This window comes from Bombus fervidus, chromosome 16 (genome assembly GCF_041682495.2).
Source record: "Bombus fervidus isolate BK054 chromosome 16, iyBomFerv1, whole genome shotgun sequence".
NCBI classification, from domain to species: domain Eukaryota; kingdom Metazoa; phylum Arthropoda; class Insecta; order Hymenoptera; family Apidae; genus Bombus; species Bombus fervidus.
The window spans coordinates 4,015,788-4,038,141 of record NC_091532.1 but is presented as its reverse complement, the minus strand read 5'-3'; the positions used below and the strand labels follow the sequence as shown (position 1 = coordinate 4,038,141).

Below are 22,354 nucleotides of genomic sequence, written 5' to 3'. Positions count from 1 at the left end.
GGAACGATAACGATAAAAGTAATATTTGAATTCATTTTTAAACTTTTCTGAATATATATCGAGAGGTTGATAAATCATTGCAAACACAATACGCGGTAGTTTATCAAAGTGAGAAAAATAATACCATATGTGATAAAAAAATAAAACTTCGCATACTACATTCTTTTGCATATTATACACATTCCGTATATTTTTGTTTTCTTAAGTTCCCCATAAATGTGTAAAAATCCGCAGTCTAACAACAATATTTTTCAAATTATTGGATAATTACGCGAGCGAGGTTCGAATGTGGCGCCGCGGCGCGTCACACCCCCAAATTATTAATTGTCCATCTCACTCGCGCTATGCCTTTCTTTGTTTAACCTCTTCCTTGTTCCCGTTCGGTCGTTCCCAACCCCCAACAATCCCGCAGCCACCGTCTAACGCGGGGCTGCTGGAGGGACAGTCGGTTTTACCTTGTAAACGAAAACGTGCTCGCCGTACTCCGGTCGCATAAATTTTTCTCGTGTCGCGTGTCGAACGTCAATCGAACCGCTTATCAAACGGTTCATCGGTTTAATCCTGCCGATGCGACATGTCATGTGAGTAACTCGTCGCGCGTTTCTGACGTGTTATGGCGTGGAAGTGGTGGCGAACCATTGCAGTGGCATCGTTCTCGTCCGACGACACCGGGATATATTACCGCATTGACGATCAACTGTGTTAAGCCTCCATGGGAACATGAAGATACCACCCCTGTCATGACCCAGGTACGCATACATCTTCTGATTTTTCATCCTTCGTCCCTGTATGCCATTGCTTGTCAGATTTCGTAACAAGGGTTGCGTTTTATTTCGTTAGGTGCTTTTCTTTTTCGCGATTCGATACTACATTGCAATTATAGCAGATATACAAGCTTCATTAAACGATTAATAGAATGTTTCGATATCTAAGATCGACGTTGATTAGTTTGCTTTTCGATGGATGTCACAGTGACGTTTCAGATGTCATGTTGACAGATTTAACGAAAAAATGTGTTTTAAAAAGGTATTGGGTTAATCTTTGGATTATGAAAATTCATGGTATTTTAGGTTAGCTAATCTAGAGAAACTTTTTATGGTTAGTAATTATATGTAGATCGTGTGGTAGGATGCATCTGCAATCTGTTGGTGCATCACATAGCGTATAGGGGCATCTAGGAAGTGTTTCACGAGATCAGTGACTCAGAGGTGGTGTGTTTCTGTCTATAATTTTCGTTGAATTCGAGCAATAGTCGGAGCTCGATGTTGTGCGTTATCGTAAAGGGGCTGGGCGTTCTTTTGAATGGTAGATTTCGGTGCCATTGACGCGCAAGGAACTCGGACAAATCGCATGAATGGGTAATGGCGGCACCCCAGGACAATAATTTTAGGTAGTGACATAAGTACGTATAGCGCTGCGATCGTTCCATTGATCTGTGTTACATCGAAGTCCACATTTCCTGAGTCTAGTAAAACGTTTTGCAAATTTCCATTTCGCTTTACAATCTATGTCTGGTTCGACTTTATGCTCGATTAAAATAATGCAAACTTTTTTGCGATTTTATAAAGTTATACCGGCAGTATATCAATATCGAAGTAAGAATAAAATAGTTATTGTTTCAGGTTATATTTGTGCTTTTCGATCGTCTAAAAATTTCTTAAGTTTGGAAGAATTATGAAAAAGTTATTAATGCACAAGAATTTCCCGTTTCAATCTCTTTGCCGAAGTTTTTCTTGAATTTTTTCGTTTGTTGAAATGAGAGCGAGATTGGGACGTGAAAATTCGTAGCCGGTTTAACGATTACTATCGGTCAATTTGTCAACTGCGTAAAAGTTGGTCACATTTGCTCGCAGTCATGAGCGTCCACCTTGAATTACTTTTTATTACAGTGCTGCGCGTGTGTGATGTACGTAGCACACATATGACGTATGACTTTAACGTGGTACGTAATTCCTGTGTACTACGCGAACCATGTAAATTATTCAGAAGTAAAGGTAGCTTAAATATGGACGTATCGTTCATACTGGCAGAGTAATAGCAACCGTTCAATATGAATCGAATGATATTCTTTTATGCAGGAATTCAACAATTATATAAAATTCTTCTTCGTATCCGTATACTAACAATCTGTTTAACTTGCGGAATATGCATTAAGAGGTTCGCCCTGAGTATTCTTGCAAAAGAATCTGCTATTCATTTTTTTCTATCATGATCCGGTTCTGTTCTACACTTTTCCCATGGATGATTTTGCTATGTTCGTATGTATGATAGGTATTAAAATTCGAACTGTGGCGTTTATGTATAATCGAATAGGAAAATACTTGATAGCTGGACAAATAAGTGGCGTTTATGCGCGATGACGTTCTTCGTTCGTAGCCCATTTCGGCTCACTATTTACCATATTTTATCTAGGGCGGCGCGGGTAAATCGATACGCGCTACTTTCATTCATGGCTGCTTCCCCTCACACGGCTAGCACGTTGCCTCTGCGTACCACCACTGACGAGCAACCTCCACAACCCCTTATCCCCACTATCGGTGCCACCACCACTATTTTGCCCATTAGTGGCTATCTCTGTTGCAGTGATTCTCAAATTCCTTCTCCTTTCTTGGTAGAATTTCTTCTCCTTGGCGCTTGATGACGTCATGGAATTTAGTCCTACACTCTACTTATATATACGTATATATTCAAGTATAGAAAGACCAACGTATTGAAATCGACGATTATAAGTTGATAATTTTTTTATAAATGAACTAATCTTTTGTATATACTATTATTCAATTAATTTATATACTGTAGTGCATTTATAAGAAAACTATCAGCTTCTTTATATTACTCGTAGTTCATCATAATTATAAATTAACGAATTTCTAAGAGATAATTACAAATTTAAAAATAGGATTTAAAACGATTTTTAAAATTTGAATGCTTAAACATTTGATCATTTGGAGATTCGAAAATGGAATAATTATTATGGAAAGTGAATTAAAAAGTTGTTTCATGGAAATGAAATTGGAAAACAAAGGCACATCGTCTTTTCAGAATTTAATGGAAATGTTTCATTTATGATTTTCACGAAGCCGATTCGGTCGGTTTGAAAATGGAACTTTGTTAACAAGCTGTTAGAGCGAAGCCAGCGAATCGGGTCATTACCGTGCGGTAATTTGTCAAATTACCTTTACGAACCAGGCGTGCTATGGATCGTAACGTTTCGCACATAAACTTTTAGTCTTTGCTGTGTTAAGTGTACGTAATTTGTACATTTTTGCAGGCAATTTTCTTCAAGAAGAAATTAGAAACAAATCTTCGAGTCGACTAGAAATTAGATTAACTTTGAAAGTTCGAGCAATCGGAGATTCAGATGTTCGATCGCTTGAGAATTCCAAAAATTTGATAATTCTTGAATCGAAAAATTTGTGAAAGCAAAAATTTCCGAGATTTAAGAACTAAAAGATTTCAAGATTCAACGATTCAGATTATCCAAATTTTGTTGAAGTAAAAAATTTGAAAATTTGCTAATTGAAAAATTTAGTAATTTGAAAGTTCAAGAATTTGAGATTCTAACGTCTCTCTAATTTCTGCAACCTTCTTCTAGGCATAAATTCTCTATACATAAATTCTGTGAATAAGTTTTCTTTTAGCAATAATTCTCTGCCAATGGAAATTTTCTTTGGTAGACTCTCATCGTGACGATTCCTAGTCACGAGCCTGTTTAATATTATTCGAAGGTATTTAGAGAATCACACGGGCGGACAGTACGACCGAGATTATAGATTACATTTGCAGATTCTATTTGCATACTAGGTTAAGAAGGGCTTCTGTTAGTCTCTGTTCAATATCGTATCACGACTGAAAAGTATTATCCTTCGGTAGGAAATCTCGTTCTCTTCGATCGTCTCTTCTCTTCCTTTTTCTCTTTGCGTTTATCGTTTATTCGAACGATATACGTAACAGGTAGCTTTCAATAGGACTAGGCATTTAAACATCAGCTTTCAACTGAAACGTAGCTTCCATGAAATAAGAGGTACTTATAATGCTAATGGAATAATCCGATGCTTCCTCGCGAATCAGATTAAATCCGAGATTCCAAGCATTTCGAGTGCTCTCGTTAATCCCTTATTCTCTGTATCGATGTTCAAATAATTTTGTAGGTCATTTACGAGCCAAATTATAAATAATTCTTAGCGATCAATATTTAACGATATTAATTATTTACTCTAATCGATCATATATTAACTTAATAATTATAACATAATTAGTAGGTGTGTAAATTAATTTTTTTAATTCACTCTAGTTTTAGTAATCATTTGTAGTTCAAATATCGTCTTATTTTTAGTTTCGTCTGCATAATTTCACACGAGATAGCCGAATATAATAGAGATTAATTTCTAAATTAAGTTTATATTACCTGACTTATAAGAGGAATTTCATTTCGTTTAAAATTAGTAAATTGCTAGTTTTTCATCAATTCGTATAGTAACGAAATGAGTAATAAAAGTGAATTGATAACTGTATCTACTCGGTAAAGTACAAAGTAGCAAGTTGAGAATCAATGTTTTGCTACCATGTTGATATCACTACCACGTTCACCACCTACGGGATCATCCTCGTTGGCGCATGGTTGCAAGAACTTTTCAGCACCACCTCCGCTACCATCGCTACTAACGATGGAGATGACGATCTCGTGATTTCAAAGCTTGATTCTGTCGTATACAATTTTCAATCGCTTCCGACTGTTTATTAGCGATAAAAGCACATTATTTAAACGTGTAGCATATTCTAGCCGAATTATAGAGAAAATATATCAATAGAAAAATTAATCCAGAAAAATCAGATTATCATCTCGTATTATTTATCGATACAGTAAAATTATAGAACGCTGCCAAGCTCTCAACGACGAATTCGTAAGATGATGGAAGACTCTACGAGTCAAAGCTGTCTTACTACGAACTTGCTCGATTCACTCGTCAGTTCACTCTTCGCGATATTATTTTCGAATGATTAAAAAGTCTGTAATATCTGCGCAACGTACTAACACATGTGTATTATAAAACGAATAACAGACACGGTTCTAGATATAGTGAAAGAAATACGAAGAAAGACAGTGTTTCATTTCCATCTGAATAAACCTTTTGAGACTTATGCATATGCATCGAGCTTTTGTTTAACCGAGCTACGTACGTGTACGATATTTCTCTCGGAGATTTCAAAACATTTTCCAATATCATCTGTCTTCTCCGACGCTTATAAATACACTCTGAACAGATATAAACGAAACATAAGAGAAATAATTATTCCTTGCCTTGATCCTCCTATGTTTCTCCTATTTCTCATCTCCCAATTACGCGTTTAATAACTTTTCCTTCTACTTCTCGTCTCGTATCGAACAACGATAGGACGTCTAATTTCATTTGTGTCTAATGTTATTATGTTTTAATTGTAACATTTTTAAGAGATATCGACATTTAAGAGATTGCCGCGGTCAATTTGATGCTCCTTCAAGAAGTTCAAATAAATAATATGGTTACGTATGAACGAACAACGTGTTTTCCGTAACGAACGTAATCTTCTTTAGGGATTGATATGAGTCATGCCAGGAAGTTGGCTCGAAGCCATCGCTATACACCATATCGCATCGCCGGGCTATCCCCACTTTTCGCTATCGTCACCACGTCACTGCTGACGCCCCTTTACACCCTCGCAGCCGAGTATTTCAATCGTTCGTGGCTGGCTGAGTTTTCCACCCACCCATTCTCCCACCCTTCGCTCACCCTTGCCCTGACCCTTCTTCGTCTCTGTTTCCTCGTCATCGGATTACCACCCTCTATTTCCCTTCCTCTCCCTCTCTCTTTCTCTCTTTCTCTCTCTTATACGTTAGCTATCCACTTCTCTGACTCAGTCGTACACGCGATTCACCAACGCTCTCTGTCTTCCTATTTTTAGAACAGTCCGCGCGGAATAAACGGCCCCATAACCACCCTGTTCTCGCTGGCTGCACGGGGATAGAATCGACCGTTGAAACTTTGATTTTACTTCTACGGAAGTTTAGTAGTTGAATTATTGGGGCGGATCAGTTAAGCGAGGGGAAAAAAGCAACGATCGAGATATAACGAACTTGAACTACTTAGGGTAGAATTCCAGTTACAGCGGAATCCGCTTATTACGATCACTTTGGCATTTCTTGCAACTCCCGATAAGAACAACCGGCTGATAGCACTGAAATACACAGAATACGCAGAGGATGGAAAGTTTCCATTGTCGAATTCGATTTATTATCAACGGTTACGATATTTGTATGATTTATATCTCTCGCGAACTGTACACGTTTGATACGGCGCTACGTTTCTTACGAACAATCGTTTTCGAAAATAATATAACAAATTTATTTGAAAAAGATACCAAGCGTTGCACGTTGAATGTAATTCTCGTAGTTACAACGCGTTTCGAAGTTCGTCGCCCCATGTAACGTGTGAAAGATACGAGCTACGCTACGGATAATAGCAAGTTTCGAAGGAAACTTCTGGTACGAATTTGCCGAGAACTCTTGTCTTTTCTCTCTTATTTATTGCTCAAGTGTTATGTTCAATATCAGCAGCCGTAGTTCGATTACAACAGATTACAACAGGCGGATTGTTTTTAACTATTTTCGCTTTTACCTAATTCTAACTAATTTCCACTCATTATCATAATAATAGCCGATTGACGACGTTATCCGTGATTATAATAACCAGTTCACTGATTCTTCCCACTGTCTATAATTTGTTGTTGTTACAGCAAACGATAAGCCAAGTTTCGTTTCAACAAATATAATTCGTGTTTTTCGTGTTGGTATCTTGGAGTTCGTATTTTGTGAATGAACTACGCGTGGGAAAGGTGTTCCGTTAAGGTTGGTCAGGTTTCTTTAATCTGATCTCCTGGTTTCCGTAAGAGCAAGAACCACGTGCGAGGGCAAGGTACGGAATATAGCAAGATCAGAATATAGCAATTAGCAAAATAGCAATTTGAATCGTAAATTCAAATTTCAGATCGAGATAGAGATGACGTTATCAAACAATTTTCGTATTTCGTTTGTTAATTGTGATTCGTTTCTAACGAAGTGATAACGATCTATCATAATATTACTGGAAATAAGAATCCCTGGCTGAGAAATATCTTACTGACAGAAATCGCACGCAGAAAGACAAATTTGTTTCTCAGTGCGCATTACGCATATCTATACTTTTGAATTAACTTTTTCATGAAAGCAATAGTATCGAGCGTTGCATCTTGTTACTCGCACATCTGTATTTACATTGGAAGGGGGGCGGATCTGGTGGGTAGTTTGCAATTCCAAATCGATTTTATCGTATCGCTATAATAACAGTACGTGCGTGCGTGAATCAGTTATAAATATAGAGTTGCCGTGTTCAAAGATTTCTCGAATGACCCTCGTGGTATATGCGTTCCTCCTTCTCTTCCTTTTTTCTATTCTCGTAGGGCCATTGCGTGGGCGTAACGTTCGAGGGCGTAATACGTTCGTAATATATCGCAAAGAGGGTGTTGGAAAAGAAAGATACGATAGAACACGAAATTAAGGATAATAAATGTGAAACGATCCGTTTATCCAGTTATCGATTTTTTTACGATCGATCTTCTCGTACGAAGCTAAATTAAACGAGCGTTAAACGTTCCTCCTGTAGATCATAATTGTTCAACAACCGTATATTTTTATACTACCTGCAATTTTCATTTGTTATTACGTAACCGTACATGTTTCGTAAGATTCGTCTGACTTTAAAAAAAAAAGAAAAATGTATTGCCATTCACCACGAAAAAGAAAAGAAAGAAACCAACCTCTCCATCCAGGATGTACTTCCGTTTATGGAGATAGGTTTTATAAAGCTACAATATTTAATTTTTTTCGACCGTTTATTCAGTCGCGATCATGAGTCGAACCGAATTGCAGACTTTAATCTTGTCTTGAAACACTCTCCTATTGTGCCTGGTGGGTCCGATTAGAAAGGATACCAGACTTTTTTCCTGTCGATTCAATATGCTCGCGGCCACGATGAAAATCTGATTGCGAGCCTCACCGTGTATCTAGGTGCAGCAGTGTCACCGCTTCCGTCTTTTCATACTTTCTATCGTATCATCTCGTTTCGTGGTTTTCGTCTACTGCTTGGAACAAGTACGCCGTGATGTTGAATCGAACGTAAAATTAACCATCGTCGGTTGGAACTGGGTAATTTTGAGGAGGAAGAGGGGACCATTAAGGAGGATGATCATCGTTAAAGATTGGATTTACCAGATAGGAAATCGAGATTATCGGGAATAGATTAGATTGCTTTGTCGAATTGTTCCTCGATCACTTTCTACTTTACAGTCTCCGTTGGTTGAAATTGAAGTTACCGATCGATTTAATTAATTAATTTAATTAGCCACCGATCAAGTTATCGATGTAATTTCCGTTGCCTTTTCCAGGTATTATTTTATTTTTAATTCTCAGCTTGCGAAGCATTCGTGCAGAAACTCGTAGATCAACGAGCGATTAAATACAGATATTTTTATTTTTTATTAAACCAGCGCAGAGAATTATCTTTTAATACTCAGTTTTACATCTCGCATTTTTTTGAATTTGAAATTCGATCAAAAATCGTGGAAATTCGTTTCTAAAACAAATCGGCGAGTAATAAAATTGATAAACAAGCTCAGTGGAAAGTACTTAAGAGTAAAATTTCCAATTCCACGGTACGATCTCTCGTTCCTGGCTCGCAGTTAATTTTCTACCGAGAATCCAGACTAATTAAATTTAATTATTAATCGTGGGAAATGAGTTTCAAAATTCGTTTCTAAATAAATTCGACGATCAGATAGTCGCCATTCGTGAACTAGCAGAGATAGAGGGAGAACGATCGGACTATATCGTAACTATGGTCTGAGAGTGGAGAACAGTAGAACACGAGCGTTCGTGATCAGCCACATTGAAAGTGCCTCGCCTATAAAGGTCAATTCTCCTGCTTTGAAATTAATATCTTGAGCGAAGAAACGTAGCTCGTTGGCCCATAAAGCTAGCCTTTTTTCCAACAATTTCAACATTCAGTCAAAGGCAACCTACATACCTCTGTACAATTTCAAAGTGAAATTTTCTTGTTTCGCTTGTTTGTCGCTTGACTCGGCTATACAGAGTTTCAAGATTTCAAAGTGGCTTCGAGGAACAAAATGCAGGAAGACAATAGGTACTGCCATATTTGGGACGTTGAATATCTGAAAAATCTGTTCGGAGAAAGACGTATAGATTGCTAGAAATTTTGTTACGCAACGAATATATCGGATCGTGAATTAATTTTGTATTACGACTTGCTGCCAAATCTCAACTCTTTAGTACGTATAGTAATGTATAAGTAATGCTAGATTTAATTAGATAGACGATCATTAGACAATTTAACTAGATAGGCAATTATTCATTTATTTTCTATGAAAGTTTTAGTATTTATTTTGTATGAAAGATCGAAGCCACGTTATTTCTATTCGACACCGAAAATACAGCAAAATTGTTCTCCAAATCGATCGGTTTACATTCTTTGTTATTTTATTACACCATCAGAAGATTAAATAATATTATCCGTGATACCGGTTCGCAATTCTATATCTGTTATTCATATCGAATAATGTACATGAAATCGTATTTAGAAAAATAATTACAATATTTATAAAATCGCTTCGACGTCGAAGCATACACGTTGAATTGGAAGGAACGAATTGGCAGGAATTTTAGATAGTCTAAAATTTCAGTCACATCGCGTGAGTCATTAGTCCTTCTTGTAAAATGTACAATCTTCAATTCACCTCGCTATTTGATGCTATAATTTACTATCTCGCTATACGTACATAGTATGAGCTACTATAGAATATGAAGTCTCATTAGTTAGTTTCATCGCTCGTTTACCAATGGAGAAAGTGATGTTACGAGCGATTACTCTTCTTTATGCCATCGAGCCGTACAAGACAGGGTTTGCTACAATCTGCCAGTTAACGCACGTTAAAGACGATAATTAAGATCGTTCGAGTAACAGCTTCTCGAGTTGTATGAAGACGTGGTTCATCCTTTGCGAGGAATACAAATTCTACTGGAATCGTTCCAACGTTTCAATAGATATGTTTTATGAACGGGGTATTATGAATAAAATCCGATGTTACAAATATGGGAAATTACGTGTATAAGAATTGTATAATCCGCATGAGTGCCAAAATGCTGGAATCGTTGTACAATATTTTAGATTTTAGATCGAGGTCGAACGCGTTGCGTTACATTCGTGATTGTCCCGTAATTGCAGGAGTTTTCAACATTTGAAGGTCGTCATTATGCTTCATTTTTCTTTTTTCATTTAATATGGAATCGCGTGATTTTCTGTACGTGCAACGACAGGAAAGACAAAAACAAGGCCCGTGCAATCAAGGTTATTCTGCCAATTAAGTAATTGCTCGTGATTTCGTTAAGCTTAATCTGTCCCTCGTACGATTATCAGCAAACAATCTTGGCTGGATGGTACAGAAACTCTACGTTGTACTTGTGCATTTACATATCCAAATATAGACAAGATACTAATCTTAAAAATGAAATTGCAACCAGATATTTAACATTTAAAGGTGCAACAGTTTGAAAAAGTTAAAGATAGTCGTTAACGATTTTCCATTATATTTGTCTCAGACACGCGTACTTCACTTTTCTAAATTACCTCTTACAGTTCGTTTTTCTAAAATAAATAAATAAGTAACGAAAAGATAAATCGGTCAGCAATGTTCTTTGATTCTACTTTATCTGTATATGTACACGTTTAAAGTTCCCGAGTCTCCTCCTACAGTTCTCTTCTATAAGCAACGAAAGACGAAGAAAATCAGAAAATATCGCGATGATACCAACGCTATATAACATCGTGTACGCCTAATATTCCCGAAGAAGCAGAATCGATCCCAAAACATCGATCCTTGAACGTTATATAGGCCGAGGACATTCTTTTCCGAGAACGAAAGCAGTTTTTAGAGAGCGATCTATTCTCGCGCGTGAGCCGAATAGCGCCAGAGAAATTGCAATAATCTGCCGCCAAGTGTACCAACTGAAACAAAAAGGAGGCTCTACATCAATCGTGCAACGTTAAAGCAACTCCGTTTCAACGTTAGAAATAGCAGCGGGTATTTTTCAAGGTTCGAAACCGTTCCTCGTTGTTCCATCGATAAACGCCAACTAAATTAATTCGAGTGACTCTCATCCTACGCGGTTTTTATTTTTCCTTCTTTTTTTTTTTTAACATAACGAGTTATGACACGTGGAAAATGCTACGATCGAAATGTCCACTGGTATTTTTTTTCTGCCCCACGACCACTTAAGATCACTTTTCTGAGAAATTCCATCCTTCGTCCTTCGTCCAACGTGTTTTCACGTTTCTTCGCCGCGGTTTATTAATAGTTGTAACGTCCATCGTGAAGTTTTTGTCGCACCACTCACGCAGACGACGTAGAAGAACATAGCGGACGTGGATCTTGTTTGGTGCATCGATGCATTCTTGGAGATTTGAGGGGGAAGCCTGACGCGTACAGTTTATCTTGACATTGAATTTCAATCAGCCTGGATCGTTGGCGAATTTAGAAATTCCAATTTCAATGTTTTGCCTCGCATGTGCGTATTTGGATATTTTTATTCAAATATTTAATATCGAACGTCTAAATTGGAGAACTTCGACTCTTTAAACTTTGCATTTTAAACGTAGGTATTCGAATTTATACTCGCATCTCCTTCGTCAGTTTGTATTTCTTCGTTTTGAATGTTTAAATTTGAATCTCGTTAACTTCGAGATGAAAATTACGCGCAAGATACTTTAGTCTACGTAACAAACTTCGACTTTCGGCCCACTGAAATTTCAGTTCAAGTTGGAAATAAAATTCATTTTTTATGCTTATGAAACAGACATATTAGGTCGTCGCAGGAGTTTCTTTCGTTTCATAAGGAATAATTTTGTAATAATAAAACAAGATGGATCGTACGTAATTCGATAAAATGATATAAAAGAAAAGAACGTTGCGCATCTACTATTTTCCTTGTAATATAAAGCGATGTCGATTAATCAAAATAAATGAGACTTATTTGTCTATTCGACTGTATATTTCGTATAATATGCCGATATAGCTTACTTTCATCCTAACGTTGCCAAATTTTAATAGAATTCCAGACTAGTCGCGCATTACGTAAGAGATCGAAAGAGGGGAAACTTTAATGAAGACTTCATCTTATCTATCTATCGTGTTCTGAAATTTATTGCAAAGGATTAAACGAGATTTCGTACGGATTTTAGAAGTTTGTTTTTAATGCAAATGAGAGAAAAAGATGTTACGAAGTGACGAAAGAAATTGCTACTGACAGACACGTGTTTCTCTTTTCCATATTTAAGTCGATGCTGTTAAATAACGATCAACCGTGTACAACATTCTGTATCAACGTTTGCATTACGCCTTAAAAATTCCAATGTATAATTTAACTTGGAAATTTAAAGTCGAAGATTTAAGTTTAATTCTGATTCATTCTAATTGCAAGAAATTATGTTTCCAGCTAACGTATACTATTTTCGATAAGAAGCTATTTTCTAGAAAGCTGTCTCTCTCTAATTAATCCTGTTACTAGTCGTTAAACGAAATATGAAGGTGCAACAATGTAAAGAATCTGCAGAAATATATGAAATATCCAAGATAAACCACTCGTTACAATATCTACACATAATAAGTGACAAAAACTTGTATCTATGTTCGATCTCTTTAGTTACGTTTATGAAAATATGAAATTGCATAAACATTTGTAATCTTCTAATTCGCAATATCGAGCCCTCGGATTAACATTTACGTATCGAAGCTTCAGAGACTATAGTTTATATAAATGGGAAGAAATAATCAACCTTCTTACGAAATTATTTTCCTCAGTATAAAAGGATTAGATACTGTATCTAGCGTGTTGCAAATTAGAAACGATCCACGAAGTATACCGTCATCTTCAGCAAATCTCATCTTCGTCGTCAGCCTTCGAAGTCAGCCGTAAATACACCGTTGTTAACCATAAAAATCTTACAAAGGAGGACGAAAACATCAGCGTCCGATCTTTTGTGACCCACTTGGTGGTGTCCTTGCACCTGCGATAGAATGTGGGTCGAGTCGAGCGCTTCGTCTGGATCCCGTCGAAATTCAATTGCCATTCGTTATTCCTCGGCTAATAACTATCCTGCGCGATGATTTCTTGTAGCCTCATCTCAGACAGCAACGAAATCAAGATCGAGGAAACGGAACGAAAAAAAGGAAAAAGGGAGGATCAGGCTATCACTTTCCGTTAGGCCATCGCTTTACACCACTTTCACGTGTTCAACATACGTACTAATAATTTGTCGTCCTTTCAGAATTTTCAACTCTGCGTTCGTGTCTCGAAAAGAAGAAAATATTTATTTATTTTTTTCGATTTGACAGTCTGGAAAAAGGAATTGGCTTGAGTATACGTGTACGTAACTGCCATTTGTTTCCACGTGGATCTTAGCGGGTGCAAACATCTATCCACACTCCCACCCCATACATACATATTCCCTCTTACACCTGGTGCTACGAGTTAAACATATATCCTTATTTTTGTTCATCTATATACGTTATTCTTTCATCTAATCTGTCGTATACTATCTTCGGTTTACAATTAGTCCCTTGCCTATCTTCAGAATCTTCTTCCAGAATCCTGGCATTCTCGTGTAACGATAATAAAACTAAATGATTTCTATGACTTCTTTTTCAGGCTGGCTACTAGTCACACGAGGTCACTGGACCTTTTTGGGATGTAGGTAGTCCTGAATACAAATATAATTTTTTTATTTCACTCGTTTGTTTCGTTTATCGTATATTATACAACTTCTGTGATCATCTTTGACGATGTAATTATTATTGGCGCGCAGCGTAGCAAATGCCACATCAGAGGCATCGGAATGCAACATTAAGAAATTTCACGAAGATATGTACGTCCCAAAAAATTTCTACTCCCATGTAACCAGTGGCTGATGCAAAAAAAAAGGTCCAGAAAAATCTCTCGTTGTTGTTGTTACACGAGAATTCCCTCTTCAGACAGCCTCTTATCATCGTTCCGATTTTTTACGAGCATAACGCGTGCACTCGTTCCAAGATGCTAACATTCCTGAAAGGGTTAACTTTAAACTTTAAACTTGCTGTTTACCGTTTGTTCAGCTCCTCGTTCAGGTTTCTAGAACTGGAATCTGATTCCACGTTTCTCGCGTTTCGATGCAATTATTCCATCTGCCGATACACTGGGTGACTGTGCTTACAAGCGAAAGTCCAGTCCATTCTTCGCTTGTAGTTCGTTCGAGACGCTCCACCGCCCTCGTCATTCTCGTTCTCTCCTTTCCCACACCTCGCATTCGCTTTGCCTGCGCTGCATGTTTGTTTATTTAAACGAAAAGCAGAATAAGTGCCGTTGCCATATGAGACGACAAAGCAGGAGAAAGTTACTGTTAACATATGCACATATGTTACATATGGATTTAAAGATACGGATACAGACATAAGAACAAGTTAAAGTATACTTCCAGCGAGTGTTTTAAGGCTTCTAAGGGGACTAAGGTTTGTCCAGGTAGATTTATCTTCGCGTGGGAGGAGTTGGTACGATTTAGCACGCGATTAGAGCAATTAAAATAACTATAAGTTGCGCGGCGTTGATTACATATAATTAGACAACGAATTGTTACATATTCGTAGGTAATTTAAAGATGTTAATATGTAGAAAATTCGCGTGATTGTGACTATAGAAATTATTAGCGTTGTAGTAGCAGAATAACAATTAGTTTATGGAAATAACATTTATACGAAATGAAAGATAATAAAGATACTAAACAAAGCACGGAATATACAAAAACACGTGAGACATCGAAAATAAATTATTCCTTGTAATAACTATGTAAATTCATTTATGTACATTTTATAAAATATCTACAGTCTAATGACTATATATATATACATATTTTTTATTATTTTGAAATATGTACAGTGCTATCTTGTTAGTAAGTGGCCACGGGACGTGACCTTATCTGGCCAATTATAGAGGGAGGTATTTCTAGGAAATTCCAAGTATTTCTCTCTTCTGGTTTGGTTCACGTTATACCTTCACCCTCTTGCACGTTAATTTACCAACCAATATCAGAATATTAACAAGCTGATAAATTACAAACTACATTCCTCTGAAATTTTATAATTTCATGGCAAACCTTGTTGATCGGGTGACTCGTAATTCATAAAAATCACTACCCCTGTCAGTAAATTTGATAGCGTCTTAATAGAGAATCTGCTAATACCAATGAAATATCGCTACTATTAAATCAATCGTGCAAAGGAGCTCCGATATATCTTTTCATTCGACGTACATAATTTCGAAGGACGCTTTCACAAAATTTATTTCAAGAACAGACAGAGATAGAGACGGACAGTTAGCGAAGCAAAATCTTGGCCAATGTTTAACTCAGTGTTAACGTACGCGAATCCTTAATGGAACGGAGCTCCTTCGATTTTGCACGATGCAAACTCAATTTGCTCGCCATATACCGGCTGACCTAGTTCAATGGTTACTCGGATTATGCGATATGATATGTACATGCGTATAACAGTTCGTAGAAGTATACGCCCAGTTTGAAGAGAATGAGAATATCGAGCCAGAGAGAGCAAGGGAGAACTTACAATTTCTAATAATTAAGATTTTCGACGAAAAGATGGGCTAACGACGAGCCAAGGATATCCTTGAAGATTGCTCGTGATCTTGTCAATCCTGTTGCGATTTATTAATTTCTGTAATATATTTATATTTCGATTTATCTGTGATTTCAGCAAACAAGAAGGCCTTGTAATATTTTAAGAAAACGTTTGACATCAACTTTGAGACGTAAGATCATGCGTGTCAGTAAGAATTTCTCCACAGAGTTTCTTCAAACTTGAGATGATATCTTAACGATAGAAAAACATAATTGGATCGATAATTGGATCGAAATCGTAATAAAATTTCTGTTTTAAGAGAGAAGAGAATTTCCTGTAAATTGATGGTGATTCTTAATACCTTAGGTGTTCTAATGTAAAGAAGCGAGATCGAGATAAAAGAAAGACTTTGCAGAGTTACATACAGCTTAACATAATTTAACGGTTTAGTACGGTATCTGCTATAGAAAGTATTCGAGCTGGAAGAAATTGATCAGAGTCGTTGATTGATATTTAAAGAAAGGTATAGCGATTAAATTGAAGGATATCGTTTTATTTTACCATGGCGTTGTAATTAACCGCGTCTCGTGAAACTGAAAGAAATCGCAAGATCGTGGGTGAAAGTGGCGTCGATTCTTGCGACTGTTGCGTGAACAAGCGGCCGATCGGTGAGGACAGGTCTGTTGCTCTCAAAGGTTCCTTCGTTGCATAACTTTGTAACGATCATTTACGATTACGTTTATAGTTGGACGAACGAAATCGTCCATATTTCGTTACGATTTATTTTCACGTACGCTTTCGCCTGCCGCGTATAAATCTTTTTTTTTTTTTTTTTATTCAATCTAACTCTTTCACTTTGTTCCATTAACTTAACTTTTCATCCAGTTTTTTTTTATTTCGTTTTATAAATCCGATACATAACGTAACGTATAAACGTTATTTCATATTGCCTAACCCATTGTTTTATTTTATTAATCTAACGTTTAATCTCCATTTTATACGACCATTTTGATTTTTAATTCTGTTCTTCCATTCTATATCGTTAATTCAATTTCTGATCTAGTTCCTTCTAGTTTGTTTTACATTGTACTCACAGACGCTTACGTACAATTACGTCTTCTCATGACCTATATGTGGTTGACGTAAAATTACGTCATTCTATAAGACAGTAGAAAGATGTAAGGCAGGCAATGGGCAATTGGTAACTCGTACGAGCAATAAGATCCTCATCATGAACAATGGTATCGTAGTGGGGCAATCTGTGAGTGTAGAAACCACAGATCCCGTAGAAATAACAAGATGGCCCAGAAATGGAACGCGATGAGATGACAAACGTTAAACCTATAGAAATATTAGAGGTTCCTCGATATTTCTCGTTTTTCGTACAAGAATGCAACGGAACGTTGAAGATCCGTGAAAGGTAAATTGATGATAATTTATAAAAATTAAAAAAAAAGAATAGGTATTTTTTTTTATTTTATTTATTTTTACTTAGTCCGTGCGTTTCGGCGTTGGACGAATTTTCGGTTTTACATCTCGTTTACCTATCACGCTTTTACATTCTCTCAGTCTTATGGCGTTATTACCTTATTGCCCCCTCCCTTATATCTATCTAAACTCTTTTCCTTGTCTATATCTACCAAAACTTTTTTCTTATATGTCTACCTCCCCTCTTATCCACTCTGTTATATTGCACTCCATTATATAATCTATCTCTAAAACTATTGCAACTTTTGTGCTCTTGCCTCCTTGCTCTGCTTCCTTATCGTCGTTCCTGCCCGCCTTGTATTGCCCTTCTCTTCTCCATTATTGTTTTCAATTCCATTAGTCCTTCTCCAGTCTCGTTTAGTATCTTTTCTGTGTCCTTTGGTCCTCTCGTTATTTCGCATTTTTCTATTACGTGTCTCAGGTCTTCTTCTTTTCTTTTACATAGTCTGCATCTTTTCCCTCTCTCTTCTTTCCAGTATGCTTTCCCTTGTTTTGGTCTCGTTTCAACATCTGAATCTTGCTAATATGTTTCTAAGAACAGGTATATTTACATAAGTAATAAATTCGAAGAAAATACTTGTCTACGACGAGGAATTAATTTACATAAATTATGATGAAATGATTTAGTGGTGATTTTTAAATGAACTATACATAGATAGAAACTGATTCGAAAATAAACAGTTTAGATAAAAATACATTAGAATTAGACAATCTTTTTTTCTTTTTCTTTTCAATTTGAAACAATAGATAATTACGATAACGTTTGTGATTTGTATCCCTTTGTTAATAAGACTCGGTTGAAGGCGACATAAAGTGAAACTTATTTCTCGAAACATTCTAGTTGTCAACTATTTTGGCGCCGTAAAATGGTAGCGTCTTCGAGGGTAGTGGCGTTACGACGCTTTAAAGCTGCTAATAAAGTAAACTTAACGATTCCATAGCTCTTTAACGCCTGTACACCGTGATTCACTTAGAACGCGCATAATTCAACCGCCGTGAAGGAATATTTTACTATCGCTTAATCGCGTCGAGTGTTCCGTGATTTATCGTCTGTTAAAACTGTTGCCGCTTCGCTCGACCGAAGAAAAAAGTCTAAACACGAAGAATATTAATTTTGGTCACCTTGAATCAGCGTCGATTCAAAGGCGGCAAAAAAAGAAGAAGAAAAAATGAAACAAGGAGCGACGAATCGATTCATTTACAGGGTGTCTCGGGAGATGAAAGCCTTCCGAGAAAATTAGTTTGTTTTTTGAGAAAAATAATCTCCAATTGTAAATTATTTCAGCAATAATTTAGTATCGTTAAGCAGAGAATTTGTAATTACCAGGAATTTATACAAATTCGCATTAAAGAGACGAAGCTTGAACAGAGATTCGTTGGAAGATCTCTTTCTGGGAATTTTTTGGAACGTTTCTGTCGTAGATATAATTTCGAAACATACTGCATGATTTTTTGCTAATAGAGCACGCTAGAAGGTTCTCACGATTTGAGTGTTTTGCGAACTTCGGACGATCTTGAAATGTTCATTAATTTGATCACAAAGAGTGTGCTATGTACTTTGAAACGTCTTGTATAGCTAAAAATATTCTTCCGACTGCAGCAGACTGTTAGCCAAACATCAACGTCTCGTCTGTCCAATTAACGAAAGGAAGGAACAGAAAAAAGTTGACAGAATCGATCCCCGAAAAAATAAATTTACACGATACATAGAAACACATTACCGGTTAAAATATTTAATTGCCAAATCACGTTGATCGAACAGCTTTTTTCCAGTCGGTAAATAATACCTCTAGTCGCAAAATTGAAAATTAAATACCGTGAGTCAATATTAGGCTGGTCCTTATTCTTGCACACGTAAGTATGGCATAAAGTATTCTGAATGCAGATATTACACGGCTTACAAAATCCAGAAATAGCGAATAAATTATCACGAGTAAGATATTGACAAGGCGAGTAATAAGACGATTCTAATTATACTCTACATGTATGGCTATACGTATAATATGCACCGAGAAGCAAAGAACGAGCAAGCAAACTCGAACGAACTAATAATATTCCATAGGATCGTTGAAAACCACTTTAACGTTAGCTACGAGTGTTTAGTCTAGAAACAGCTAATTATCTGAATCCTATTCGTTTTAATTGCACGGAAGATTTTTAATTATCGTATAAATATCATTGATAAGGAAAATTCGAGTTAAATCGTTCGAGCATCGATTGAAAAATTTCCGAAGGACTGAAAAAGTAATCGGAGTAAAACGATAAATGGAAAACTGTAGGAAGGAGAAGAAAATCGGTCTCGACGTTGTATAAATTGTAATTAGGTTAAAGTTGCAAGTCGGAGGTGTCTATCGCGTTGGAACTGGGACTCGATCGACGAAGGACGTCTATAGAAAAACGGGTAAAAAGGACCTCGATACAACTCCGTCGCGTAAATAGGTGACAAACTCGAAACTCGTCGGTGAAATCGTTCGGAAGAGACATCCCACCTCGAAACGGATCTCCGCGAGATTTCATCGATCATTTTACCGCTCTATATTTTTCTACAATTTCTACAATTTCTTACGATTGCTAACATTCGCAGAATCTTTCAATTTTATCTCTTCGTGGACGTTGAATCGTCGAGAAACCCGAGAGACTCTGTTTCTACGTTGTGAATTATGAATTATTCTATAATTACTTCATCGTCGTAATAATTGTTAAGAATCGTAATCGATTCTCTCTCGTTGTGAAGTTTAAATTTCTCTGAGGAAATTTCGATTTCCACGGCATTTCGAATGTCCTACTTCTATTCTTCGTTTAATTTGATTTATTTATTTAACCGCGCTGGGAAAAATCACTTTGCTATCTTCGATGCAGAGGATAAAGGTATAAGTTTCGAGACGAAACAAACGTAAAATTCAGCAAGCGTGTTACAGAGTGTTTTAACGAACCGATGGATAAATCAAATAGATGAATCGTCGTACGTACAGCGTTAGAAGGAATAGCTGTGCGATTTACGCAATTAAAATAGCCATACGTCATACGGTGTCGTTCAGAATGAAGCAAATTGTAATTCCTTGGACTTCTAGAAGCAGCGTTTAGAGGAAACAGCTGAATCACGTCAGGTCAAGGCATTACGCCCTTGAATATCTTACAATCGAGAAAGATATCAAACATCATCCTTCTACTGCTCAGTGGCTGAAGGTTCAAATTGCTAAGGACAACGTCATAAATGTGTGAAAAAGGAGGCGTAGGATAGCCACACAGTGTGTCTCAGGAATTTATATTGATATATAAATATTTAATTATTTTATTAATTAATTATTTATATTATATAATAATGTATATTATATACATATTATGGTACAATTGAAAAACTTCTTTGTTTCGACAGCTTTTAAGAATCTCGATAATTGCAATTTTTGTGCTAAATCGAATTACTTTAAGGGAAATAAATATTCGAATAATTTTATTTATCACAGGAAATTCATCTTATTTATTTATTTTTGTTCTTATGTACAAACAGATTCGTTCTCTATAAAGAAAATAATCAGAGAATTACACCGTTGGTCTTGAAATCGTGTTTCAACGTCGAGCGCGTGCCTGAAACGTTTTCCGCGCTATCTTGCTCCTATCTTCTCCTTTCTCCTCGACACTTTCACTATCACTTAGAACAGCTGCGAATTCTAGCTTACCCTGGGTATTTCTATTCACTGCCTCCGGACGTAATACGTGTCGTTGTTGCTGACGAACCATTACGTACGCTTTTTGTTACGAGGAATCTTTTTAACGCGTTGCTTCTCCATGGCTGATCCACGTATCGAAACCTTACAATTATTGGCTTGGCAACTAAGTGATCGCGGATTTTGTCATTACCAGCTAATGACAAAGGCCGCAATATCTTAGTTGCCAATTCAATACATATCTCCTCCGCTAAGATTGCCCGTGAATTTCATTCGAAGATTATTTACGTCACGTATAATATATAAATCCCGTTATGAAATTATTTAAGTAGATTATGTTTACATAAAGTTCACGTAGGATTTACGTGGAATTACGTGGTTTCATCGGCGAGCTGTAATTTATTTCACGAATAACGTCCGTCCAGAAATCATTTCATCGTATCGTGACGGTGAAAGCGTAAATGGAGTAAAAGCGGTTTTTCTCTCAAATGGTCGGGCTATCGTAGGAAGGATCGAAGCTCGAAGGGGATTGAAGGCTCGTGCATGGAAATTGCGTGCGTGTTTCGGCCAAGAGCGGCCGATACAGCGTGCAACGTTGGTCCAACGTGCGTCGTTAAATTAGTTAAACTAGCGCACCGAAATTAACCCGGTTATGTGAAAGAGGATATCGAATAAATTCAACGCGCAGCCGCGTATTGGTGGCGTCAGTATATGCGCGTATGAGTGTGTGATAGGATGTATCAGTATACGTGCGTTAGTGACACAGAGCGGTGAGGAAGAGAGGAGAAGAGGAAGAATATCATGAATGAAGAACGGAGAAAGGCACACGATCACAGGCGAGTTAAACGAAAAGGAGAGGGAAAATAATCGAGAAATAAGATTAAGAAAAGGAAACGACCGAGTGGAAGCGACTATGATAAAAAATAATAGAAGATTTTATGGCGGTAGACGCGAAATCGATAAGAAAAAGAGAGTGAAATGGGAACAACTAGGATAAAATGAAATGTTAAGGTAAAGATCCTATGGTAACCGGTTATGTTTTGTAATAAAGCCATAATTTAGTGGAGTACTGGCAGAACAAGCCCCGGAGATTGAAACAAAAAGGGCGTCGCAAGATGAAATGGACAAAAACGAGAACCAATAAAAAGTGTAATAGAGAAGCGGGCACACATAAGGCGAAACAGGGAGTTTAGTCGATGAAATGGACAGAAGTAAGAGAGATTCATAAAGCGTAATAGTGGAACAACCGCGCAGGGTGGAAGAGGAAAGTTCTGTTGATTGGATAGGTCACGGAAATATAAGATTACAAGCAGTGGCTGAAACTGGGCACGGTTGAACCCCAATAGCTGAAGCAAGGTACTCTATTTGGTGGAATAAACTGAAATGAGAAGCAAGGTGACATACAGAGAATAGCAGAGTAATACTTTACTTGAAAGAGCAGAGTGTGAGCTAGG

The 22,354-nt window shown here is 37.0% G+C and overlaps 1 protein-coding gene across 3 annotated transcripts in view; it reads left to right on the top strand.

Annotated features, from left to right (window-relative positions):
- The first annotated feature begins 372 nt into the window (after positions 1-372).
- The window catches only part of Fid (class I SAM-dependent methyltransferase fire dancer), a 46,606-nt gene continuing 24,624 nt past the window's right edge, over positions 373-22,354 (top strand). For all 3 annotated transcript variants that reach the window (XR_011801988.1, XR_011801989.1, XM_072019057.1), the window contains exon 1: positions 373-749. The gene's annotated coding sequence lies outside the window, so the exon portion shown is untranslated. The remainder of the gene's footprint in view (positions 750-22,354) is intronic.